The sequence below is a fragment of the Trichogramma pretiosum genome, unplaced genomic scaffold (genome assembly GCF_000599845.2).
Source record: "Trichogramma pretiosum strain Unisexual culture from Peru unplaced genomic scaffold, Tpre_2.0 scaffold3, whole genome shotgun sequence".
Classification (NCBI taxonomy): domain Eukaryota; kingdom Metazoa; phylum Arthropoda; class Insecta; order Hymenoptera; family Trichogrammatidae; genus Trichogramma; species Trichogramma pretiosum.
The window spans coordinates 2,139,605-2,160,032 of NW_019641698.1; the positions used below are offsets into that span (position 1 = coordinate 2,139,605).

Genomic DNA, 20,428 nt, shown 5'->3' on the forward strand with positions numbered 1-20,428 from the left:
TTACACTCGCTTTCGAGGATTTCGAAGATGCGATGCGCCGTATGTATTTTTCTCCGAATAAAACGACGACTACGACCTTACCATACATCTTTAAATGAACATACACACGGCTTCGACGCGTTTGATGTTGATTAAACGATTACGTTCGCGTCACACCGAATAAACACCGTTGCGGGAATATCTTTTCCGACGGAGCGACCGAGCCCCAGGCTGTAACAGCACACGTAGGCCTAGCGAACGTCACCCGAGAAATTGTTTTATCTGCTGCGTGACCAAACCATTGTGTTCATTAAAAGAGAACAACGGCGCAACGACGTATCGTAAAGTCTTTGCTCCGCACGCGCAATTTACATTCGCCAAATGTTTCTCCTCTGTGTTGGTGTTTGTGTGTGTGTGTGTGTGTGTGTATTACATATATTGTAAACCGCACTTGGCTGAACACGAGACGAACGTCGTAAACGCGCGAAACGCCGTTAAAAGCGAAGATAAAGGGTTTTCATCCCTTTCCCAGCTGTGTGCCGACGTGAACGCCATGGGCTTGAATTTAACATCTTTCGAGGAATACACGCGTGACATACTGAAAAGGAGTCTCTCGCGCGCGCGTGGGGCATTATAGCGTACGGTCGCTTTACGACTCTCGCTTGCCAGGGACATTCGGAAATTCATACGTGTGCTTCGTTGTGCGTGTATACGTGTTCGAGTCCGAGCTTTTTGGGCGCAGGGACGGAGAGAATAAATTCGTGTACAGATGTCGATAGCACTTCCCAAACCCGTAAGCTGCCTCGAGCTTTTGAATATCTTCGAATTACGAGAGTATAGGAGAAAATAATAGCGTAAGTCCGTGCGTTCATCGGTTTGGTGGCGCAAAAGCACGTAGCGCTAGCTGCAGCAGGCCGCAACGAGCGTACGAGCTGCTCGCATATAGCTGTACGCCACGAAATGAAAAAGTCCAAATAGTAATAAAGGGTCTAGGCGAGTGTGAAAAAATATAAGGCGAGTTTGTGCGGGGGCGGACGCAGCAGTTTTCAAAAGGAGGTCGTCACCGATTCAATTTTCCTCGACGGCGCGTCGAGGAGCTGGTGGCGCGGCTGCCTCCCTCTATACTATAATACGGCCGAGCTCAAGAGCGAACAATATCGCTATTACCACGCTTTATTACATTTTTCCTTGCAGCTATATGTATTCTTTCTTATTACACGGACTACTGTACTATATATACGTGCGCTGCGCAGCTAGCCGTAGTATATCGAGCTCCGTATTATTTTCCCGCGCGATACACATTGCGGCACACATTCGAGAGCATACAGAACGATTTAATGAAGTGGCATTAGGTAAAAATAGTGTCAAGGATTTTTGCCGGAAATCTTGTAAATACGCGCGTATGTGCGGCGGCGGTCGCTTAACGAGAGACTACACAGCTACTTTTATTCATTAAGTTTTAATTTCAATCAACTAATCGATTTTTTATTCCAGAAGAATTACGTTTTGCTTTTCGCCGAGCCGCTTGCGTTAGCTGCTGCTGTTGCTTATAATGCGTCAATCGATACCTATGTACACATGTAAACCAACATGCCCGCGACGAGCAAGCCAAGATCGAGTGTCTTTCTTTTTTTCTCCATCCGTAGATTTGTACGTACGCATTTTTCAACGATACACGTACGGGGATCCGAGAGCTCGCCGATAATATCTCGTCGAGATGTATAACACGAACGAAGAGCTCCTCCACCGGATCGGATATATTATAGCCATGGGCAACAGGTCGATCGTGCACTCGCTGATCGCTTGCGTACACCACTCGACTTTTGGCTGATTCAGCTTCGAGTAATTCCGATTCATATGTTCCGCGCCGATCCTGATATTCAATGAATACGTCTTGGATAACATTATACGTCGAGCGTTTAGCGAAATCTGCGAGATCGATCAATTTCTCGTTTCGTGCGCGCAGCGCAACTACTCTCGACTCCTTGGCAACTCTGCTCGGTTATATTTCTTCCTCGCGGATCGCCAGTGCGTTGTGGGCATCTAACGATACCAGCTGCATTCGGTGATTTGTCCCGTGGCAGCGGCGTTGACCAGATTTCATACGTTCGTATGCAGAAAATAAATTCAAGTCGATTGAGAATCGATGACCGATAGCTTATATGGGACCCACCGAACATTAACATGAACCGAGGAAATAAGTATCGATGCATTACGTAACTCGCCGTATACTACATGAAGCTGCATATAAAAGCGGGAAAAATTCGAAAAGTCTCTCTTTCAATCATCGAGGTGAGGAGCTTTTTTTCGCGATTGTAAATCTTTGGCGAGCAGATAACGTTTCCTCGATGTTCTTTTGGTAAAAGCCGTTAATTCGGGCCAAGAGAGAGATCGCAAAAGCATCGAGCATTAGTTACATTGAATTAGAGGCCTTCAATGCAGAATTAAATCCCAATAAAAGATGAGTAACGGGCAAATGCGGGGATGCTGCTGCCGAGGCATAAAACCATCATCTTGTCGGCGCGTGAAATGATCGGCTTTCCTATCCTTACAGCAAAGCCCGGCTCGCGCGCGCGCACATCATCGTATTTATCTCGGATCTTGGCTCTTTCATTGCGCGCGTTATATACGTACAGTGGCTTCTGTACCTTCGCTGCTCATTCAGACTTTACCTCTGGGATCTTGCCTATTAGCCATTAATATGTACATTAGATATATTTCTCTTTAACGATTGACTGTTTGATGGTGAAAAAAAATTTATTTCACGTGTTCCTAGAGTGTGTGTCGGATTCGTGTGCTCGAACACGCGCGCGTCTGCTTAATAGTTCCGCTTATACATTTTATTACCAGCACCTTGTGATCTCTCTGCCGCACGCGAGGGGTGAACGGCTTTTCTAATGCTAAATTGTCACGACGCAATCGATCCGTACAAAACGACTCGTTCGATGTCCATTCGAACCCCAACGCGTATAACTGCGCTGTTTCGGAAATTAACGCACACGCAAGAAGAAAAGAGATATATGTGCGCGTATCAATTTACCCACTATACACGCATACACACACGCGCACATTTGCACTCGATCTTTTTTGCCTCTCTTTTAAAAGGATAAACAATGGAGAGCGTCGAATATCAGGCTATATAACGTTCGGGGATGAACACGTATTCGATTCGCAACAAGCCTGTTCCTATGTATGCGATCATTCTGGGCTCGAGAGCCGTATAGTACGCGCCACAGATGGGAGGGATAAAAAAGTGACGGTGGCAGCTACGATCCACGCGCCTTGTATGCACGTAGTAGAATTCGAATTTAAAATTGAAAATCGCATTGAATTACATTAGGCGCGAACGAAGGAGGAAAAAGAGCAGAATTTTTGCTCTCGAGGCTCCGAGCTCGCAACGACGACCTACATCCGCGCGGCAGCGAAAAACGAGCTGATTTTCGAGGAGCTCGCAAAATTTACCTGAATTTTTACCATTCTTATCGAGGATAGTTATCGCGAGGCAGAAAACGAGAGTCTCGTGCGAGGTACGTCGTCGTCGTCGTACGTGGCCAATAATATACACATATAAAAGTACCAGAATATACATACTAATACCATACGTATCCACAAAGATTGTGAGCTCACGAGCGAGCTAGTTTAGATATACGTGCATATACGGTACACGTACCCACACACACACACGCGCGCACACACTCGTGTATAGCAGCGTATGCTGCTGCATAGGTTGTAAACCCTTACGTAAATCGATCGATATGCATCTGGATCTCGGTGGTTCTTGTACACGAGACTCTTTCCCTGCTCACGTACACACGTACATATGCTGCAGCGCACACGGACACACTCACAGGGAGCTTGAAGCTCCAAGCAGCAGTAGTGTAAGCGCGTTGTTAGTAATGCACACGTAGCGCGATTTGCACGTACGGGTCATTTCCTTTTCCGCTTTTGCTGCCAGGCTCTTGCTCGCTCTTACACTCAGCTGTAAGGCCTCAAGAGTTTATACCCGAGACCGAATGTATGTGTGTGCCTGTGGCCGACTGGATGTAGTTTGCATGTGTGTATACCCAGTACTTATATCGTGTTTATACGTGACTTACTAAGGCAGGATTTAACAAATAGATCGTGTTTAACAAGCACCCACTATCCGAGTCCTGATCCACGTATGTGATATATCCAGCTGAATTTGTCCGAATTCTGATAATTCTATAAAAAAGAGGAGCGAAGGTTCGAGCGGCTGCGTATCGAGATGCAGACGCATGCATATGACCGATTTTCTAGGGAATCGAATGACCAACAAATTTTTCTTTTTGTTCGCACGAAAAACTTGTTTTTAATATTATGGCTAATTTTATTACAATATACACGTTAAACATTTTATCGAGATACATTGAGGTAAAATACATTTTTAAAATACGTTTTTGGAGTGCTATAATCGTGCTTTGATTTATTCAGTTATTTTGACTTTGCCACTTGCAGATTTCCAGATAAAGATAATCGCAATCTAGCGGTGAAGGCTTAAAGTGGTATTATTTTATTCAAAGTGGTTAAAAATGGGTCTCTATTTTTTGAAACAGTTAAATTGTAATTTACAAGGCATTTAAAAAACGCTTAATATATTTAACACTATTGTATTAGAAAAGTCACTAAAAACGTTAAGTTTCTGAAAAAGGGCGATGAAAGGTCCCAACAATTTTAATAAAACTTGTGGATATGTTTTCAGGTCATTAGAATTTTTTTCGGCAATTTGATTTCGCACAGAATCAGCCATATACACAGGAGCACACGATTGGCTTTTCCATTTCAATTACTGGCAGGTACTCGAGTGAGCTGACGAAAAGTCGACAAAAAAGTATCGGCTCGTTGGCTTCTCTCTATTTCTCTCTTCTCTCTCCTCGCCCTCTCTTACAGCGCCACTCTTTCGTGAAATCCAAAGCTCAAACGAACGGAGTAATAAAGCCCAGAGAAATAGAGGCTCTGGCTGCAGGTACTACTATCAACAGTAGTGCGCGCACAGAGACCACAGGAACTTATCGAATTCCCCGGATGGAAACAGAGTGGCAGATCATAATTGCCGTTGCGTCGGTTGGCTCATACGTACACGCTCTACGGAAAAGAGAGAGAGAGAGAGAGAGAGAGAGAGAGAGAGAAGTGCACATACTAGCCTCGCTGGCGCTCGCGCGAGTCAATCGAACTTGCGTTTATATAGGTACACCCACACACACGTACATTGAAAACAAGGGACGAGCCCGGAGCCGACAGGCTGGTGTAGGTATAGGGTAGAGAGAGAGAGAGAGAGAGCTGGGGCTGCATACCGCGAGCTATGTTTCCCCAAAGGTAAAATAGCCCACCTCCTGTTCGTTCTCTTTCCCTCTCGCTCGCTCTTGTAGTCACTGTAGGCGAACATGCAGTTGCAACAAGTCCTACGCCGTGAATAGAAACTTTGAGAGCGAAGCTTCGTCGCGGACTCGGCCGCCCACCCGCGCGCCACTCACTCGCTATATAATCCTGCGGCTTTACCTCAAAACTCCGCTGGAAGCTCGTGCAGTTATATACTTTGTCTTTGTGTGCCACGCGCGCGCACGAGTCGATGCCAGCCGCCATCATTGCTGCTGCTGACGCTTCTGCACTGGCTCGCAATACATAAACGGACTGGACTTTTTCACTGCGAGCTCGAGAAATGATATTCAGTCGCTTTAAAATTGATACCTCTTAAAGCCCTGTAATGTTAATATGGGAAACTTTGTAGAACGCAAAGATCGGAGCAATGCGACGAAACTCGAACTCAAATGCTTATTATTTACAGGTAAACACGTTTTTAATGCGTATGCTCGCAAATGAACAACTACGTTGATAAATTATCCTCGTGCAATAGAAGACGCCAATATCAGGACGCTTAGAGTAGCAGCGCACGATAGCAGTTGCAGCAGCTGAAAAAAGAAAGGACTCGAGTATAAACGCGCTTTGCATTTAAATACTAAAGTATAAAACTCGTGCGGCACTTTTAACCCCCGCGCGCGCGTGCGCCCGCTCGTAACGGAATATTATTATGCAAGAATGTCAAGCCGAATTCGATTAGAGCCAGCGCTGTGCCGGGTTCTCTCTCTCTCTCTCTCTCTCTTTCTCTGCGTACGGTACGGCACGAGCGTCGAGTTTTTTTCGCCAGACACCACCAGTAGTATCGCGTTGTCGCCCGCCGCCGCCGCCGCCACCAGTAGCAGCACCCCCCGCAACAGCTTGCAGCAACTCGCTCTCTCTTTCTCTCTCTCTCTCTCTCTCTCTCTCTCTCGATGCCACTGGTTTTACTATTGACATTATACGTGCCACACGTATGCGTGCGTGCGTATACTTGCATTTAAAACGACGGCGGTGCTGAGCGCGAAGGGGAGGTTAAAACATACATACGAGCGAGCGCGCTCGAGAGCCGCTATACACGGGGGGGTATACACGAGCCAGGTGGCCGATAGTTCCGTCCCTTATCTTCGACCATGAGCGCGTACGTATACGTACGTATACATATTGAAGCTTGGAATCACAATGGATAATATGCGGATACGCGAGCGTGTGCAGACGCGCGTGCCCGAATACACATACAAAACGACACTCGAGCGAGCGAAAAAAATTGGGCGAGTTTGTTTCGGCCAGAGTTGCTTACACGCATTATATGGTCCACTACTGCTGCGCCCCAACATCCAGCCAGAACACATAATTTCAGGGTATATACACGCCGCGCCATCAGCTGATCCATAAAAACGTATATATACAAATCCGAGTCGTGTCATTTGGCTCTAATGGCCTTTACCCACGCTCTGCTCAGCTTTTTTTGCCTTTTTTCCCGATTGTCATTCGAGAGTCACGAATAAATAAAATACAACTGGCTTCGGATGGTAGCTGTGCTCTTGATGGAAAATTATACACGTGTGAAACACACTTGTATACAAAATGTCGCTCGATACGATCAGTCGGGGAAACAGTTGGGCAACGATCGTTGCGTAAAGGAAGAGAGAGAGAGAGAGAGAGAGAAAGTTCGGTGGCGTGGCTCCGAGAAAGAGAGAAAGAGGCGAAAGAGATGAAAAGGGAAAATCCAATTTGGCGTGCAGCTCGCGAGGAATTAAGCTCTGTTTGCATATATTAGCGGTGGCGTGCGCATGTATAGCTATACCGTGTGTGCACTGCAGGGAGGAAAAGCGAAAAGCACACCGAGAAAGAGAAGAGTAAAAGTCGAGGGCGACACCTTCTCTGCCTCACCACGACTTGTGCTGCTACAACAATATGTGTATGTATCTGTGTGTGAGCGTGCATGTGTGCGTGGGTATGCATGTGTTTGTAAATGTAGCAGTGCACTGGTACGTGCAGAACACTCGGCGTCGACGAATACGACTACGACGACGACGACGACGACGACGACGACGACGACGACGATGGTAATTTTAGTAGCGCTCGACAATTTGGCACTGGGGTTCGTTTCGCGCACTCGGCAACAACACGCATAGAGGAACAAACAGAGCAAAAGGGAATAAATGCCCGCGCGCGAGAGAGGCAGTTTGTATATATTTATACTCACGCGCGCGCACATCCAACAGCCTCGTGCAGAATAGAGTAAAAGGGAACGAGTGCAAAATTAAAAGCGAGGCACAGGAATGGTGCTATAGGCGTTTTGCAGCGGCTTTAAAAGTGGCAAGGCCGATTTTTTGCGTCGTACTCGGGACGATTGGCGAGCGAGGTGGTATACAGGTATATACGTGCCCTGCGAATAACTAAATATCTATTGTTTCGTTTAATGGAAAGTAATTAAAGTACGGTACGAAAGCGGAGAAAATTGAAACATCGAGATTTGACGCCGTCTCAATTTTTATGCTAAACAGCTTCCACCCCGAGCGACTCGACACGCCGCGAGCGCTACAGAGGACTTAATAAACAATTGGTAATTTTATCGCAATCAATCCAGCCGAGCGTCGCTCATTCAATTATACATTCTCGTAAATCTCCTTTCAGCGAAGGCCGAGCTCGCGACACAACTCGCATGTTATAGCTTGTAGCGCGCCAAGCCGAGGAAGGGGCGACAAAAAATAAGAACACAGAAAGAACTAGCGCGGCGTTGGCAGCAGCAGAGAGCAGAACTCGAGCCTCGAGTACACACCCTCTTCTACACCCTCCTTCTCTCTTTTGACGCAACAATCGCTCAATTACTTTCAACTTTTCTTGCCTTTGCGCCTCTTCTTTCTTTCTCTCTCTGTACGTTTCATACCTGTGTATAGGCAATGCTATCGTCGCGCTAGATGTGCAATAAAAGCGACACCGAGACGAAGACTTTGCACGCGCAGTGTGCTCCAAGTAGAGAGTCGAGCTCGAGCTCGCCCCGAGTCGAGTTCAAAGGCAACGGACGATTGGCCAAACGTAGATGTGTATGTATGTATATAAAAGATTGAGAAAGAGAGAGAGAGAGAGAGAATAGCAATAGAGGGTACAGTGTGCGACAGAGCTTAAAGAGGCAAATTAAAAAGCGCGCCAGAAATAAAGCCGATGTTGCGCAGCGCAACTCGTGCAACTACACAAAAGAAACGTAACGTCGAGAGAGAGAGAGCTGCAGTTATAACAAGAGTTGGTAGTTGAGATGTCAGCAGGTTGCGCGATCCGGACGGACGGACAGCGCGCGCGCGAAATTCCATTTCTTGGAGCTGCTGCTGCTGCCGCCGCCGTCGCCGCTGCCCCATAGCGCAGCGTCTAATTATACCGTGAAGCTCGATGCGGCTGCTGCTGTTGCTGCGCAAGCACACACACACACACACACACACACACGCTTATATATAAACACACATGTGTGTGTGTACACATATCATGCGATATGATGCAAGACTTTCAATGAAGCGAGCGCGTCGGAAAATAGCGAACGGCAAAAAGAAGAGAAATGAAAAAATAGCACCGCTCGAGTCATCCAATCAATGACAAACGCGCTCGTGTGTCGTGTATGCCCTGCGTTAGTACGACTTGCTTATGTATAGAAAGCTGATAAAACACGACAAAAAAGATGCGGGCTACTGACGCTGCTGCTGCTGCTTCTTTGGTAACTTGTACGTCAAGCAGTCGGGAATGCGAATTATTCGAGGACCAGTATCGTATGTACACTTGCATGCGACCATCTCGCTAAGAAAAATGTGCATCGCGTTGGCTCTGCGTACACAGTACACACACACAGCAGCAGCAGCAGCAGCAGCAGCTCGAGCGCATACATAAAGCTTTCTCTCTCGCTTATATACCCGCTTTGTCTCTCTCTCTCTCGCTCTTTTCTCAATGTGCCATGCACACCGGGGTATAGGTTCGGTGTAATTTTAGCCAGGGCCCAGGGATAAATGAATTTCCAATGAGACACGAGCTTTCGGGGCGGATTATTGAATGCGGCACTCGTACTTCTCACTTGCTGCTGCTGCCTCTCGATGCTAAATGCAAATCCGGGATCGAGTGTGTTCGCGCTCGAGCTCCGGAGCATTGTAACGTGCAAAGTCGAGACTCCAAACGTGCACCCGCGTGTCTATACGTATACAGATAAATGTGTTGCCGCGCGTGTGTGACGTAAGCTGCCTCGCGCGCACGCCGCCGAACGAGGAGAGAATCGTGCAGGTTCTAACGCTGCGCGCACAAACACACACAACACTCGATATATAGGGTTTCGAAAATAAGGAAAAAATTTTATGGCTAAAAGAGAGAAATTCCCGCGGCTTTATAAGCCAATTCCCTAATCGTGAGAGAATTCGAAAACAACGAACAGCAGCAGCAGCAGCCGATCTAACGTGGAATCGATGCCATTAAATTGCTTAGTGTGCACGCTTGTGTAGGTGCTTTAGGTATACGAAAGTAAGTTTCTGTGTGTGTGTGTGGGTTATCGAGTCGGCTCATCTCGTTCGCACTAAAATCCCTCAGTCACAGATCACAGAAACCGAGTGTCTCTCTGCTGCAGTATAGCAACTATATATAGTTATATGCGAGGGACAATACTACGAGCACTGCGCAAAAATAACGCGACATTTTCTCTCTACGACCAAACGATAAAACGTCGTTCTATTACAGTAACAGCAGCAGCAGCAGCATCGGCCAATGGCGTTGAAGAGAGCGAGAGAAAGAACGAAAAAAAAGGACGATCTTAAATGCTATAAGTCTCGATCCAACACATAAATCTGTCGGTGCAGAAGTGCTCTCTTGCGCTCCAAACGCCGACGATTGCGGGAAATTTCGCGGCTTCTCGTGTGTATATACCTATATACCTTTGTACAGAGCATAGACCAACACACGGAAGCGTGACGAACGATCGAAAAGTCAAGATGCATGCGCGAGAGGGTGTTGCGAAGCGTGCGAGTGCGCCAACTGCAACTTTGCTTGTGCTGTTTGTATGTATATACGCGCCGTGTCAATGATTTCGATTTGTAAAAAAGTTATAAACTCGCCGATCCGCCGTATAGCGCTAAACTGGTGTGTCTCCTCGAAGCTACCTACGACGACGCGTACGGCACATTTACACGGCTTTGAGCAAACGTTTGCGCGCGAAGTTTATTTATATTAAAAAGTCGAGTCGTGTGCGAGTGAGGAGTGTGTATATATTGATCATAGACTTTTCGACGATGGCAAATATACGCATCTTTACGTACATGTGTATACGCGCGTGAAATGGAAAATTTATCGCAATATTGCAGATAGCGGGGCTTCTTTGCGAGAGAACCGATTGAAATTTCATAACAAACGAGAGAGTGAAAAGAGAGAGAGAGAGAGAGAAGAAAAAAAAGGTTATTTTTATCGGACAAATCAAGATTTATGGGGGTTCATAATGCAGTAATGAGCTGTATTACACGACTCGAGATTTTTAAACTGGTTTTAATAGGAGCGAATGAAAACAGTAAGTCGATCGAGCGCGCTTGGGCGAACGTAAAAATACGCTCGCTCGCGCGCGATCTAAAGCTTACGATTACGTGCGTGCCTTATGTTGTATTTTATACAGTCGATCAGTAGGCCAAACACATACATAAACATATACAAACGCGAGAGATAATAGCCTTACGGGAAAACATATATCTGGGCAAAAAATAAACCTGTGACTTTAACACATACACACGTAAGAGAGCGACACATCTAAAAATATATATATCGGCCGAGAGCGCGCGAACTTGGCAATATTCGTACTAATCAATTATAAAATCTCTCTCGGGCCGATATTCGCAGCTTTTTATCGCGCAATCGGCCAGTGCGAGGAGATACTCATCGGTCGCCTATATATATGATCGGCATATATAAATAACAAAACTATAACTTAAATCGCGCTCAAATGTAGTGCACACACATACACAAACACACACAGGCGCTAATATGACGTTTGTTCAGCGATTGTGTATGCGTGTGTGTATGTGTGTTACGCGCGACCAACTTGGAGCCCATATGTAGTTTATCGACAGCGCCGATCGACGCCCGACACATTTTTTGCAAACTTTTTTCGTGTCACCCGCCTCAAACGTGTAACGTATTTATTTATCTGTCTCGCTGTATACTTGTAATATAGGTGGCACAGGTCGGCGTGTTGTGTGTACAGCGAATGACACGCGCACGCACACGAATCATAGATTTTGGCGCGCAAAAATAGAGAAAACGGATAAGGCCTGACAAGTAATAGCCGGATTAAAATTTACGTAACACCGGTTGCTGCAGTCGAATAAGTACGTATACGTACACGTTATATACATCGATGCGGTTTGCGTATATGACCGAGAGTAAGAGAAAAATCGCCTCGACTCTCGGCCGAAGTTAAGTCGCTGCTCGGAGCTTTGCATTGCTTCGAATGCGCAATGGCAGTCAGGCACATTATACACGTTGTTCGCATGTAATTCGTCGGAACCGTCGATCCGTTAATTGTTCGCTTCTGATTATCGTTCGCTCCATTGTTCGCTCGCGCGATCGCCCCGCGCTTTTATTATATTATTACTTATCTTCTTCCTCTTTCTTTTTCTGCGCGAGACTCTTTTGCAACATATACACAACGTCGAATGTGATCGGTTAAAAAACGCACCAGCAGTGCAAAGAATTCGATTATTAACGCGATGGAATTTTTCACGCGTGTATGATTCGTATAAATGAGATTCCGATGATTTCAGAGTGAAAGAGAGAGAAAGAGTGTACAAATATATGTATGTCGGAACGGCGCGACTCGTTTTGCGCGCGAGAGATAAGGAAGCGCGCGATTCATTAGGTCGCGAATTGTCAAGTGCCACCGGTGCGCGATATCGATGCGCCCGATCAATCGCAGTTTGAACTTTTTTCAATCTCTCTCTTGTTCACAGCGAGTTTATCAAAACGTTTAATAAATCATTCCGTGCATGCGCGAGTATTATATAGCGAATCGCCTGTTGTACACACAGGCCAATTTTATCAATGATTCGTCCCCCCGTTGATAATTCCTCGCTAATAACTTGGAGCGAGCTTAAAATCCTCCCGCGCGCGCGACGATCGTTTTTACGCGTATAAATTTATATCCGAAAACCTGCCGCTGAAGATCGTTGCGCATATAACATTCGGCCAAGTTCTCGATCGGTTTCTCATTAATATAAACGAGCGTACGCACATACGAGCTGACCTTGAACATTAAAAGCAGAGATCCAGATATATTTGGAATAAAATAAATTTAAGTCGCTTACAAAATTGAAAAAGAAAGAAATAAAAAAAATTAAATATAAATAACAAAAAGTTGCAATGGTACATACATATGCAAAAACACACGAAGAAAGAGACAAAAGCCAGTTCTGCGTGTGTGTATACACGTTGGCGATCGACCGGTATATATGAAAAAATTCCACTCGAAAAGTTTCTTATCGTGTAACATAGTGAGCGCGATCCGAATGCGCCGCTGTAATTTCGCGCGCAATAATTTTCAACGTGCGTGTAGTGCACACGAACGCACTCGCAACAACCACCACATGAACGGAATAACATAAACGTGCTGCGGTGTACACACGTACTATACGTATAGTAGCAGCAGCAGTGGCGATCAAACAAAAGCCAAAACAAATTCATAAATCTCGCCTCGGTCGCTGCTGCTGCTGCCGCCGCGCGCGCGTGAGTCACGAAGAAAAACTTTCGCACTCGCTCGAGCTCGCATTATATATTATGTTATATACGTTTAAGCGCGACCTCGAAGTCTAATCGAAGGCGGCACGAGTCATTATGTTGAGAGAGAGAGAGAAAGAGAAGAGATCAGTTTTGCCCAAAAGTCCGCGACGCGCGATACGTACAAAGACAAAAAAAAATTCATAATACACAAACGATGCGCGCGGCAAAAGTGCTATTAAAGTCACGTGTGTATCAGGCCGTACGTGCGTTTTTCAACTAGCTGAGCAATCAAGAAGTCAAGATATACTTTTTGCCCGTTCTCTCACGAGCTGCCGTGTCAGCCCGATTCATCCTGCGTACATATTGCGCGCCGCGAGTATATTGTGGCACTATACCAGCTTTATATTCCACCTGTTGGCCTCTCTCAACAATAATACACTCATATACACAAAATGTAGGTATACACACGGCGCAGATCGCCGCGGCCGAGGATAACTCTCGCTTGGATTTTTTTAATCGCTCGCTTCCTTCGACACGCGCTCTAGGTGTGTATATACGTTGTAAGCGCGCGTGTATGTATAAGTGCATCGGTATCAGCTCGCCAGTGAAACTACGCAACCGATTCTCGGCTCTCTCGCAGACCGACGAGCGAGTGACGTATATTTTTCTTGGCTTTATCACCGGTCGCATAAGACAGGCAGACGTATGAAAAAAAAAAAAAAACCAAACGGCACGAACGACGACTTTTTATTTCTCTTTTCTTTTTCTCGCGGCGATGCGCGCTCGAAAGCTCCGCGCCTTATCGCTTTCTTTGTTGTTGATACGAGCGCACTCACGTGACTGCGCCTCCGTAGTAAGCGTGCCTATTATATGAGAAATTCACCGAGTCTCGATCGTCTTAATTGACAAAGAGGAAAAAAAAAATTAAACTATATTGGTCGAAAGCTGCAATAAGCTCGCGGCTGCGAGAGATGCAGATGTGTGCGAGTATTATAAACCCACGCGGTGTTCAAGTCCAACTTTACACGATGCAGCGCTGCAGCGAGAGCTAGCTGCACACATATACATTTATAAGCCGTGCGCGGGGCACACACACACGCATGTGTGCATGCGGCTATACGCTTGAGCTAAAAAAGGAATCGCAGGCAAAACTCACTCCAGAAATGATGCACGGTATCCATCCGCGACGCGAGCTCGCAGCAGCAGTTCCTCCGTTGGTACTTTACTCTTTCTACTGGCAAGAGTATAGATATATTATATATGGTATACGCTATATGCACGTTCGCTGGCTATACGTATATTACAACGTCTCTCTGCCGTCGCTTCTTCTTCTGCTGCTGCTGCTGCAGCCGTTGGCTTCTCTTTTTACTCTTCTTTCTTCGTCTTATTATATGCACATACAAGCTGCTGTTGCTGCTGCGGCTATCTTCGGCTGTTGCTTACTGCTACCGCTGCAAGACGATGCTGCTGCTGCTGCCTCGGCCGTTCCACGCCTTGCTATTATAATCTATGTGCTGCGCTGGCTCTTCTGCTGCTGCCGTTGCTCCTTCTGCAATTCTTCAATCGCTCCACGCAACACTTTGTTCGTCTTTGCACTGGACTATGTATGTATCGGCTCACAGTCTCACAAAACGAAAAAAAAAAAATAACAACAACAACAAAAAAATAAACAACACTCACACACAAATTGATGATGGGGTAAAAATAAATAAAAATAAAAAATCAAGGAGGATAAAACGAGAGTATCGCTTCGTTTTTCTTTCTTTTTTCACTACTTTTCTATCGGCAAAAGCCGCACTGAGTTATCCTTTTTTTGCAATTTTTTCCTTCGCTTCGATATCAAACGAGGAAGTAATTTTGGCAACACAAAAACAAACACTTTGAGAAAAAAATATGTACACTTAATTTATGACAATGGTGTTGAACACTCGCTGGTTCTCGACTCGGCGATCTAGAGCTCGGAGTCGAGTCTCTCTCTCTCGATTCACTCGCGTTTAAAATTATCCTGTGTGCGTATGTAAAGTCGGAGCACACCACCGTGCGGCACCAACACACCAAGCCAACTCGCAACGCAACTCCAGTCACGCAGCGCTCGCAGCCACTAATGCGTACGTGTGCGTGTGCGTATATATTATTATTTATTCACGCGCGAGCGCGACGTCGACTCGCGGCAAGATTATTTCACTCTGCTGTGGGCGCGCGCACACACTCTTTTATTAAACACATACCAGTTATTACGCGATGGCAAATAATTCTCCCTCTGTTTTATTTTGAATATATTTCGTTTAGGGAAAAAAATCGGTCAGAGTCGCTGCAGCGGCGAGTCGATCGACTACTCTCATGCACATGTCGTCGCGGCGCGCCAAACTGCACTGCACTGCACTGGTAGTACTCGCGCCTATGAGGCGGCGTATCCGTGTATCGCTCGCCGCCGGCTCGGCACACGACGAAAATCTTTGGAGCACCGTTCGATCGCAGCACTCGCGCGCACTTTTTAATTCATCGAAAATCGAAAACTAGCCGTGTTGTCTCTCACGGACACAGTTGAATAGAGCCTGTCTCACGGCGTTGTTGTATACTCTCGTCGAGACAAGACTGCGAGTTCTCGGTGAGACGAAAAAACGTTTATAAGCTAGGCCTGTCTCGAGCTTTCGTCCGAGCTTGCGCTGCACCGAGTATATACTTGGGGGAGCTTTGGAATAGTTTGGTAAGATTATTCGAGAGCTTTACGGTCTCGGGAAAGGCGAGATTGTTTTTCGCGCGCTCGTCGTGCGGAGCAGCCAGACAATCTGCCGTAGTATCTCTGCTTTCTGCCGTTGCTGGCTCACTCGCTCGCTTACTCGCTGCTGCTGCTGCTGCTTGCCGAGATCCGAGAGTCTAGTTCGGTCGCGCGCTTGTCTGTGTATGTGTGTTGTGTAGGATCAGTGCGCGGCTGCTGCTGCCAAGTGCGGCCGAGTGCCCCGTCGAGTTTGCGCGCTGCTGCCGCACGAGCAGGCAGACATTCGCGCTATACGAGCAGCATATAGTAGTAGTAGAGTCCCTGCGCGCGCTACTCCGTTCTCGAGATTCGAGCTGTACGCACACACACACACACACACCAACACTCGTTTATGCACAAGTAGGCGCGTGCATGTGCACAAACACACGCTCGCCCCTACATCGGAGCTGTGCGGCTGCGCCTATGGAGTATATTTTGCCGGTAAAGACGGCGCTGCTTGCCTTCGAGAGCCTGCCTCGCGAATATTGCCCCGGAGTGGGGGGTCAAGCTTCGATTGTCTGCGTTTGCTGACTGTGCTCGTGAGTGTGCGTGTATTATTCGTGTATTAAAACGTCGTACACCGAAGATGACGCTGCCGACTAATGTAACACGCGGGGATAGAGGATCGAGGGTGGAAATGCAACGGCATCACGGTTTTTTGATAAAAAAAAATCGTGAGACGATGGTCAGCGTCGAGCCGATCTCGCTTCAGTAAGCCCCCGTATCAGCCCGCATACGCCAAATCTAGCTTAACATCTGTTGGTTATTCAATTTTTCCGTTTCACAATCGTCCCCTCGATTGATTTACCACGTCGAGTCACGAGGATTAGTCTTGCTAATTGTCGTAGTCAAAATTAACGCGACAAGTTCGGTAATATTCAAAATTAGTAGATAAAGAAAACGAAGATAACGGATGAGCTACCTAAATTGTACATTTAGTAGCATCGCACCTATATTGAGAACAGATGATGCATAAGTAATTGCATATGATTATTCCAGTTCTTGCATCACCCAGATAAAAGCCAAACTTTCTTTCTCGATACATTACACGTATGATAATGGATATCGATCGATGTACATGAAGTAATGTACGAGACGAACTCGTAATACTTTGAAGTTTACACCTGCTTATTCACGAAGATGAAGTATCAGCCGCGCGAAGCCCCCCCACTGATCGAGGCGATTTTCCACGAAGGCGAACGACACTCGTTATGAATATTCGATGTGTTTTTCGGTTCCTGCTTCAATCTTTTCATCTAAATGGTGATTTTAAAATGCTCGCCACAGACTCTCCATGCGTGTGTGCGTGTGTAAACGTCTGCTGAATAGAACGAGCGAACCGTAAAAATTTACATACCTTGTGGCAGGTTTCAAAAAAGAAAAAAAAAATATGAATCATACCTACAGAGAGAGAAAGACACGAGCTCGCGACATGATAATTCGTTAAATATCGTAAGAAGTAGTAAGACAAATAAATATTATACACGTATTACGTGCTATTTCCCCGCCGACGCTGTATAAACGACGTTTTTACTGCGCTTTGCTTTTGCAGCGGAAAAGTGTCGCTTTAATCAAATCGTCAATTATCATGGAAATTGAATTAACATTAAATTAGGCTGCGCTAGATCGATACGTGTGTATCTGGAGCATCGTTGAAAATTACGCGAAAGATTGATTTATGGAGGCGGGGGAACACGACGATAGAATTATAAATTAAAAATTCAAACTGGCAAGTGCAACGGTTGTAGGCGTGTTGATCACTCGAAATTAGACATTTAAATAGTTGACGAAATTACGTGCGCGTCCACAGGCTTACCTCGCCGGCATGGTTTTTCTCGTTAAACGGCGGCGAGCAATTAACTCATTGTTTTGGTGTTTTATTGGTAAATTCATCGGCGGTAGTGCGACCCATACATAACAGTACATCGATATTACTAAATTCAAATGCGCCGATATAGCTATCCTCGAGTTTAAATAATACGGTAAAGCTAATGTACCTTATATTCACGCATATATTGACGAAAGAAGGAGAGAAAGAGGGACGCAGGTGAGTATAGAAAAGCTATAGGTATATAAGAGACGAAGAAGCAAAGGCAACAGTCACACACAGAGAAAACGAGAAGAAGAGAGAGAGAGGATGGATGGTATAAAAGCAACTCTCGGCTGGCTCTTCGCGAGTTGCTTGGGTTCTCGAGAGGCTTCAACCTGTTCCTTGGCGCTCTCTCGCTCTCCCTCTCCTTCCTTCTTTCTCTTTCACTCTGACGTTGGCTTTTCTCTCCTCTTCTCTCGCTTATACTAGCATTGCTTTCGCGTGCAACCTTCTGTGTGTGAGTATAGCCCTACCATAATATGTATATACGCTGTGCACTCACACACATAGAGCACGACGAACGAACGAACGAAGACTTTGATTTTTCTGCAAGCGAAACCGCCTCGAGCGTCGAAGAGAGTGCGAATTCGCATTATAAACCTCATTTTTGCCTGCGAATGCAGAAGAGGATGCGAAAAGGTAATTCGCGCGAGAGAGGCGAGCCTAACCTCGTTAACTATTGCATTGTGCGTTTCAACGAACCGTACGATAAATATTACATGCATTGCATATAACTATATATATGAATGATGGACCTGTAATGTACGTAAAAGCAGTATCTATGTAAGAGTACGTGCATGCATAGGTGTATACAGTATAAGGTACACATACTCTGTGTACATATATATCGGCGCTCGGCAGCCTATGTGTATAGTATAAGTTAAAGGCGTCGACGCGATCATGTATATGCAGCTCGTCTCTTTCTGGCGCATTGAAAGTCTGCGCGCAAAGTCTCTCGCTCTCGCTCGCTCACGTATTATATTGTACAGTTGCAAACTCGCACACACACAGAGCTATAAACGAGCATCAGCGGCAGCACTGCGCGCTGCCACGGCTGCTGCACCAACACTTTTAACTCGGGGAGTCGCGCGGGCGCACAGAGGTGAATCCGAACTGCTGCTGCTTTGGCGTGAGCTTGTTTATATTTGTGTACAGTAGTACTCGTTCCCTGTGACTGTCGAGAGAGGCCAACTCTTTAACTTTCTTTTCCATTTTCCTTTTTCGACTAATAATAAGTCCCCCCCCACGATAAAGATGAATAAAATTAGTCAATAGATCGTGAAAGAGATCACTCACCTGATTTGGTATAGCAAGAGTTGACGAGCGACGCCTATCGAAGCGCGTCGCACAGTCCGTTGTACACTTGAACGTCGCAGCACCTTTTGGGTTTGTGTGTATTATATGTGTGCGTAATCTCGCGCGAGCACTGCAACGGCACACTGTTGCTGCTAGCTGTTGCCTCAAGAGAGAGAGAGAGACAGAGACAGACAGGGAGTGCGAAAGAGTACCTCGACGATCGGCGAACGTATAATATTTATGCACGACGATAATCTCTTTCAATAAACTGCATGTACACGGCACCAGCACTGGGAAACACGAGTTTACCTGTCACTCTATGTACGGACAATTATTAAAGAACGACACTCCGACCGGCGTCCAAGTCCACTCGCACTAAATTTTCTTCTTCTTTCTCACGATCAATCGTGACGCATAATTCACAAAACACTTTTTTAAATCGAGAAAGATTCACACCGCGAGAGCAGCAAAATCGCCAATATGCCTTGGAGCTGCGGCTTTATAAATGTTGCTCTCCTTCGATTTACTTCGAGATAGAGAGAGAGAGAGCGTGCAATATACACACGGCGTTGCGCTCAACAGAAGCAGTAGCAGCAGTAGCTGATGAATCGAAAGCCAAGGTGTGTATGTGTGTGTATCGGCCGAATATTATTGCGGACGCAGAGGCACACGCGCGATAAATATAGATAAAACGCGAAAAAGCCAGAGCGAAACGCCAGTCAGAGACTCGAGGCTCTCTCACTCGCGCACGGCACGCACGCCAGTAGTGTTAACAATGAATATACGTCTACGCATATATAGTTACGAGTGAATATGACCAAACACTCGGAATTATCCTGATCTGTTATGTATATAATGCTTCGATATGCATGTATATAAAACGTATATACGCACGGTGGCACAAACACTTGTGAACGGGCGTTATAAACACGCACGGCTCTTGCACATATACACTTACGGGGGGCACATACAGAGACACACACTGCTTGGCGCGTTATGTATATACACACACGCGCGCATACACATAGAAAACACTCTCACACACACATGGATAGAAGAGTGCGTGTGTATAGTAGTAGTAGCAACAAACTCGAGAACTGCTGTGCGAGAGAGCGCCGATCGGCGAGAGGGAAACAGAGATAGATATAGATACGTGTATGCGCGCCTGCTGCCTCGCTGTTTTTGGTATGCCAAGAATGACACAAAGAATCTAGACAACGCACGGGCCTACCGCGCAGCCTCGACTGCGCATGAGGAGCGGAATAAGTCGCGGCGATGCCGCTCAGCACGCCACGGTCTGGTCCGACGGTGCCCTTCCCCCCCGCGGCCGCCGCCCCCTCTTCCCGGTCGTCTCTCTCCCGCCACCGCCACCGACACCACCACCTCCAACGCCGCCGTCGCCGCCGCCGATCTACACGGTACACACACGCGCGCACACCTACAGG

The 20,428-nt window shown here is 46.4% G+C and overlaps 1 protein-coding gene across 4 annotated transcripts in view; it reads right to left on the reverse strand.

Annotated features, from left to right (window-relative positions):
* The window catches only part of LOC106650535 (protein scalloped), a 121,235-nt gene extending 101,021 nt beyond the window's left edge, over positions 1–20,214 (reverse strand). The window contains exon 1 of one of the 4 annotated variants that reach the window (XM_014368590.2): positions 18,984–20,214. The gene's annotated coding sequence lies outside the window, so the exon portion shown is untranslated. Of the gene's footprint in view, positions 1–14,215; positions 14,977–18,983 lie in introns of those variants that run through there. The other 3 variants (XM_014368593.2, XM_014368588.2, XM_023462475.1) reach the window with 3 other exon arrangements.
* Positions 20,215–20,428: the final 214 nt, after the last annotated feature.